The 7,137-nt window shown below is 30.5% G+C and overlaps 2 pseudogenes; one reads left to right on the forward strand and one right to left on the reverse strand.

The window, feature by feature from the left end:
• Positions 1–2,532: 2,532 nt before the first annotated feature.
• Positions 2,533–3,533, forward strand: LOC145016780 (nicotinamide/nicotinic acid mononucleotide adenylyltransferase-like; annotated as a pseudogene).
• Positions 3,534–3,832: 299 nt separating this feature from the next.
• On the reverse strand, positions 3,833–4,845 carry LOC145018802 (plasmodesmata-located protein 2 pseudogene; annotated as a pseudogene).
• Between the last annotated feature and the right edge of the window lie 2,292 nt (positions 4,846–7,137).

Consider the following 7,137-nt stretch of genomic DNA (forward strand, 5'->3'; position numbering starts at 1 on the left):
ATATGTGTTTTTTTGTTTTATCTTCTCTTCCAAATGGCAGCGTGGGATATTTATAATGAAATTTTCAAATGGGGAAGAAGAAGGAAATACGGCAATGAAATAAGTGAGGAGAAACTGACCTGAAAAGCTTATACAAAAGAGAAAGAAAGTTGGAGGAGAGTGTAATGATCATTGAAGCATCGATATTGAAATATGGAGATGAATGGTAATGGAAAACGTGGCAAATGAGGAAGCGCCTAACCAGCAGATGTAGGTGGAAAAAACCCAAACTGGAACGTGTTTGGTTTTTATTATATAGAGTATTGAAACCACGAAAAAAAAATCATAAACCAAAGGGACAATTTTGCAATTTTCTCTAAAAACTGCTATTAATTTTACTTTTATAGTCTTATGCATAGACATAACGATAAAGGAATATAAGAAACATTAATTGAAGTATTAATTATGATGAATATTAGCATAATTAAATATGCTAAATATTAAATACAAATAATACTCTTTATAATTACTGTACTTTACATTTAGTTATAGTAATATTACACATAATTAATGTTTATCATATTTAATTATGATAAGATTTTTTATAATTGATAATTCAATTAATGCTTTTTGTATTTTTCCTTACCACATATATTAGAAAATTCCATCAAAAAAAAGTTTATCTTCCAATGTCAATTGAAAATTTCTTGAGTTATAAATGACAACTTGGCGAGGAGAGTGGAACGACTCATCAATCCTCACTTTGGATTTAGAAATTGGAACTATATAGAACCGAAAGGCGTGGAAAAAATCAAGAAGTTTGATACCTAAATAGGTGGATTATAAATGAAACAAAACTGGTCAATAATGATTCGTATCTAATCCATTTGATAAAAAGGTTAGCAATACAAATCGTAAATAGATAAACGAATAAACAACTATTAAAATAAGCAGTTTTTGTAAAAGTATTTGTGGTGGGAATAAGCAATAAACAAAGAAAATATGTTTATCAAAATCAGTTTATTTAGCTTATTTCTTCCACAGTTAAATGATTTTAAATGATTTAACTGTTTATCAAAATCATGTTGAATTGCAAGGTTTTTTCGGCAAGTGGGCTCATAAATATTTAATTTTTGGGATTTGTGTTCATATTTTAAGATACATACAATTTCACTTTTTGAGATTATGCATAGTTATGTTATAGCATATTAAATGTAGGAAGCGGAAGCGGTAGTGACCAAGTGTTCTGTGACATGTTAGGTAGAAAAACATTGTTTTGGGGTGCAGGGAGCCACGAAATCGACAGAGGACATTGTCCAATTGAATAACAAGTTTTAGACAATGATATTTCATATCAAATGGGTAGCTTTTGAAAGAGGACAATGCTCCTTTTGGTGTTTATGTTTATTAGTTTATGCTTATGATTCACAAAAATTTGAAGATATGACGTTGTAGGAGTTTGTATGCAACATAACCTGAAGATCCTTGATTTGTTACCGTGCCAACAATCTTGTGAATACTAATTGAATAAAAAATTGAAATAGCAGCTCAAAGTGGATTACTCAAATTTAAAGTCTTTCAATAGACTTGTTTCTCATTGTTTTTTGCTTTTGTTTAGTTATCCCTGAAATGACATTTGTCTTATGTTCACTTGCTTATAAAATATGAAGCATAGAGCTCATAATAATATAATATAAGAAAGATTTCCCTACAAAGACAATCATTCTTTATAATTTAGGGTTTTACTCTTCACTCTGTTTATTTTTTATTGGGAATTTAGGAATTAGGAATCTTGGATTTAGGGGCACCTAATCCTGATAGTTGGAGTGTTTGTTTGGTTAAAGTTCATAATGACTATGAACTATTATTACTATTATTTTGATTCGAAACATATATCTGTCATATCAACTCATTATCTAATCATAAAAGTCACCTGATGAATTTGAAACCCTAAATCAACAATATCTATCATTTTTTACGAGGGGCTTTTCAGTCTTTTCAGATAGCAGGAAATAAGAACCACGAGCCTCTACAAAAATGGATGTTGAGTTGCCAATTGATAAGTTAATGTTAGAGCCCATTGAGAAAAATGATTCATCACATTCCAACACAAAGTAAGTCTTACACAATCATCATGTTTAATGATTACTTTCTAAAAATAATACACAATGCATAATTACTTGTTCACCCATCTTACATTCTCATAGGGGGAAAATTCAAGTAGTTTTGGTATCCACATGAAGCTTTAATCCTCCTACATTCACGCATTTACGCCTTTTTGTTATGTAGTTACTTTCCCATTTTATGTTTTGGGTTTACACAAATTGTCAATTTTTTTAATGCTTAGAATTGGCAAGAGATGCACTTAATACAAAAGGATTCAATGTTGTTGGAGGTTATATGTCGCCTATAAACGATGCATACAAAAAAAAGTACATTAAGAAAAAGAAACTTTATCATTAACTTATTTTACCAAAATCAAAATTCTTTAGCATTACGCATAAAAAGTAAAAACTATAGACTTTATTATTTTTATAATCTTTACATAGGGTTTAATACGATCTGAACACCGTATTACAATGTGCCAATTAGCTTGCAAAAGTTCTGATTTTGTAATGGTGGATGCATGGGAGGTTAGTGGATTTCAAAAGTACAACACATTTCTTTTTATTAAATATATATATATTAAATGTTTTGATTATTGTTTCTTGAAAATGGACTTGTTTGTTTCATAAATCCCCTGTTTATGTTTTCTTTTCTATTGATGCAGAATTATTTATCTGTTTTAGGCAAAACAAACTTCATTTCAACACTCATTGACTGTGTTGTCAAGAATCAGGAGCTTCTTTTCTGATAATGGATTCATACCTAATGGTACAAAGTGCACCCTGTTATGACCAAATTACCCTTTTCGAGACCTTTGTTGGGATTCAAGATGCTCTAATATTTTTTGTTTTCTGAATTGAAGAATCTTTAAAGGTGATGCTTGTTTGTGGCTCTGATCTGCTAGAATCATTTGGCATTCCTGGAGCTTGGATACCTGACCAGGTAAATAAGTAAATTATTATTTTTGTGTAATTTTTCATCAGTAATTCTATAAATCTTAATTTATGATTTTTTTTTGTTGACATTTTATTTTAGGTGAGGAGTATATGCAGAGATTATGGTGTTGTTTCTATCCGTAGAAGGTAAAGACATTGAGAAAATCATCTTACACATAGACATTTTGACATAATACAGAGTAGGGGCATTTATGTCTTTTCACCGATCTTGTTGCATATTCTTGAGCTTATCCGTTTTTTGTAATCCGAATCATGCAGAAAAACATCCAAGTGGTTGATGAAATAGTACCAAACCGTATTAGCTCAACTTTAGTAAGGCATCCAAATTCCAATCCAATAAAATTCTATAATTTTTGGAGTTTAGTTTTGTTTGTTTGTGATCATAGAGATTGCATTTCACAAGGTTTATCAGTGAAGTGTTTGACATCAGATGAAATTATTGATTACATCAAACAAAACCAGCTCTACTCAAACCAACAACAAAGTGTGTAGCACATGGTATTATTACGTGGTTACATGGCATTTATTTATTAATTTTTGAATGAAACTGTTGTACATGTTAATTAATAATACTGTTATAACTATTTTTGAATTATTGGCATACACCATATGTGAAATATTATCTCGAAAACACAATAAGCCTATGTTAATTGACAAAAAATTAAAATTTGGGAATGAACTTTGTGTTGCCCTGGTTATTGCATTTCAAGAAAAAAAAAATAAAGGGAGATTTTGAAAAAAAGAAAAATATATTGGACCAAATTCAAAAAAATACAAGTGTTTCTATGGTAGTATTTCTTGCTCGACGATGTTACCCTAATCTTCTCTACACACAACAACCGGCATCAGAAAATCGAAACCCTATTCTTTCCGTCTCCTTCCTACACACAACACTACTAAAAAAATCAAAGCAAATCTCTATCGTCTCTCTTGGCGTCGTTGCTGAATGTCTCAGCGCCTCCACCGTCGCCACCTGCACCAACGCCGATTCCAACCTCTCATCAAATCTAGACCCACTAGCCCGATTCGACGCGCACTGTTTATACAGCAGCTCCGTTGCTGACGCCGTCGGGAACCCAACAACTTCATACCTCATATAACAGCCATCCAGATGAACTCTGGTGGCGATTGTATCTCCACCACATACTTTCTCAATTCTTTCAGGGATTTTTTTGATGCATGTGTTGCAATCAGAGTTGGATAAATCTCCTCGGCACTGATAAACTCCAGTGATGGAGGTTGTTAATTGGGCATTTTCGGTGGTGGTGTTATAGAAATTGGTAGTGGATGATTGGGATATGAGATTGGAGTAGAGTGATTTAAGGTTTTGCGATGAGATACCATATCGGTCTTGAAATTTTTGGTTAGCACAACCTTTGTAAACGAAGGTTGTGAGGTCTGCATAGGAAGAAGTTGAAGAACAGATGGAGAGTACGAGTAGGATGAGAGGGGTTGTTAATTGAAGACCCATATGGAGTTTCTGCAATTCAATTGGGAATTTGAGGAAGAAGAAACAAAATGGAAATTGAAGAGAGTGGAAGAAGAGGTACAAAAGGGTTTTATTTTAATGGATTGCTGTGGTGATTCATAGATTTACTTGAATTTATGTTCTCATTAGAATTATAATATACAACCAGTACAGTATTTAACTAAAATATAGGCTTATACAAATACTGGAAATAACAAAGATATGATGTTCATGTAATTTTAGTTTGTTGCAAAGAAGCTTGACAAAAGAGTTGCAGATCTCGGTGGAACTACAATTCTTGAAAGAGGTGTCGGTCAATGTTGTCTGCAAAAAAGTCAAATGACAAGAGTAATTCTTATCTTATCATTATGTCTTGATTCATCAAAAACTATATTCCCATAATTTGTAAGCATATATTTATCCTCTAATGAGGTTTTATAAATGAAGTTTTATTATTGATATAGGGTGGGGGTGAGTATGTAGTTTTTGATGCATCAAGACATAATGTATTCTTTCTCTTCCATCGAAAAGGAAGCTTATAGTTCTCAAGTAATGACATTTTAATCATTGCAATATGATCGATGATATGTGAAACTTTTAAAAAATAGCTAACTGGATAAAGTTTTAGAAAGATTGTTGTAGTTGTTTATAGGTTGTTATTAAATGTTTAGCATTTAAAATTCAGATTAACTATTTTTAGGATGCTCTTAGATTATTGAGTGTACTTGCTTATTTAGCACAAATTTGTGTATATGTTTGTAAATTCTTTACTTATTGGTTCTTAATTATTTAGTACTGATACATACATGTGTAGTTGCTTATTTAGTATCAACTTGTATGCTCTTTGGTCAGAATTTAATGCTCCCTAATCACATTCAATCATATCCAACTGTTAAGGAGTATTTTATAATTTCTTTCCTAAGCATCCACCAATGAATAGTTACAAAAACATGTATTTTGACACAACTGTTGTTGCTTCACTAAAGTGACTGTAAAAAGTGAGCTAATGGAAAATTGAAACATCTCCAGAGTTGGTTGCTATAAATTCGATTGAATTCAGATATGATTTTGGATGTGGCATGTCGTTTCCTTTTGATTTTTTTTTCTCTAAGTTTTAGTTTACATTAGTTTGAAATTTTAGTCCACTCTCTTTTCATTGTCTAAAAAAAGGACTAAATTGATGAGATTAAAATTCTAGCAATCTAGGTGACTTTTTGGGGTAACATAGAAGAGTGGGTTTGGGTCCATGTAAGAATTTTTTGCAGTATAAAACTTTCTTGTCCTTGTAAATGTGAAACATTATAAGTTAATTTGAAATATAAAATACAGTTGTAGTCTTTTTTATCAAATCGGATTCATAACTAAGTTATTCGTGAACCAAGGCAATTTTAACTAACTTTGACAATTTCCTTTTACATGTGTCATGTTTTTTGTTTGTATCTTGGCATTGTGTTCTACATCTTCACAACATTATTAATGCATGTTTCGATTTTTAAAGACAATTATGATAATAGAAAAAATAGAAATGAAAATTCACAAAGAAATCTTTAGCAATAATTAACTAATTATAACATATAAATCTCAACTCATTAACACCACACCGACGTGATCCTTGACAAAAGCAAAGTGAATAATCTAACTATAATGTAATGTGTATTTAAAGGAAGTAACTTAGCAAAAAATTTGTTTTTACAAAAATTTAGAATACTTTTTTTTGCAAACATTTCGGACTGACATTCCGAAATTCTGGACTGAAATTTTGGATTTTAAAGAAAATAAAAACAAACAAATCAAAAATACTACGGAATGTCAAAAACAAATCCGAATTCCGATGAACATTTATGGAATTTCGTGAAGCAAATTGTCTGGATATATAACTTTCAGCAACTTAATTCGTTTCTTGAAAATATTTGTATTGGTATTTGTTTATATGATTTGAAATATTTTTGGTAGAGATTTCGACAATTGTTATATTCATTTTTAAAATTTTGAGTATATTTGTTTAGTTTTATATGATTTTAAATATTTTTGGTAGGGATTTTGACAGTTATTATATTTATTTTTAAATTATCAAGTATATTTGCCAATGTTAGTATTCATGGTAAGATTTTAATTTGATTAATACCATCTTTGCCAAACTGTCGATCTATTTAAAGCAAAACTGAATTCGATTTGTAAGTATTTTAGATATTAATTATACGATCATAAACTTAAAAATATACATCAATTATTATATACAAAAAATTGTTCGCAATATGATCAAATAATTTTTTTTCTTATTATATAAGTTTTTTTAATCTCTACCGTGTGTTACACGGGTTATAACCTAGATGCTCATTTGATGTTTAATGGAGGGCTAGCAGATGAAACAACATTATTGTAGATTGGTGTAGTTTATATATTGGACATGTTATAAATGTACAAAACTAATCATCACATTAAAACTATCTTCCGAACGAAACTCTTTGCTGCCCGGCGCTTAGCGCGGGTAAACGGCTAGTACCTTATAAAGCATATTTGGTCAAAGGCTTAATATTAAGTCGTACAAACCATAATGCAATATGTACAATTAATTTATACATATAGAAAATGTAAATCTTATCCGTCAAACCGTTGAAAAAGTCAAAG

Source organism: Lactuca saligna, chromosome 9, assembly GCF_052625555.1.
Source record: "Lactuca saligna cultivar CGN05327 chromosome 9, ASM5262555v1, whole genome shotgun sequence".
Taxonomy (NCBI): domain Eukaryota; kingdom Viridiplantae; phylum Streptophyta; class Magnoliopsida; order Asterales; family Asteraceae; genus Lactuca; species Lactuca saligna.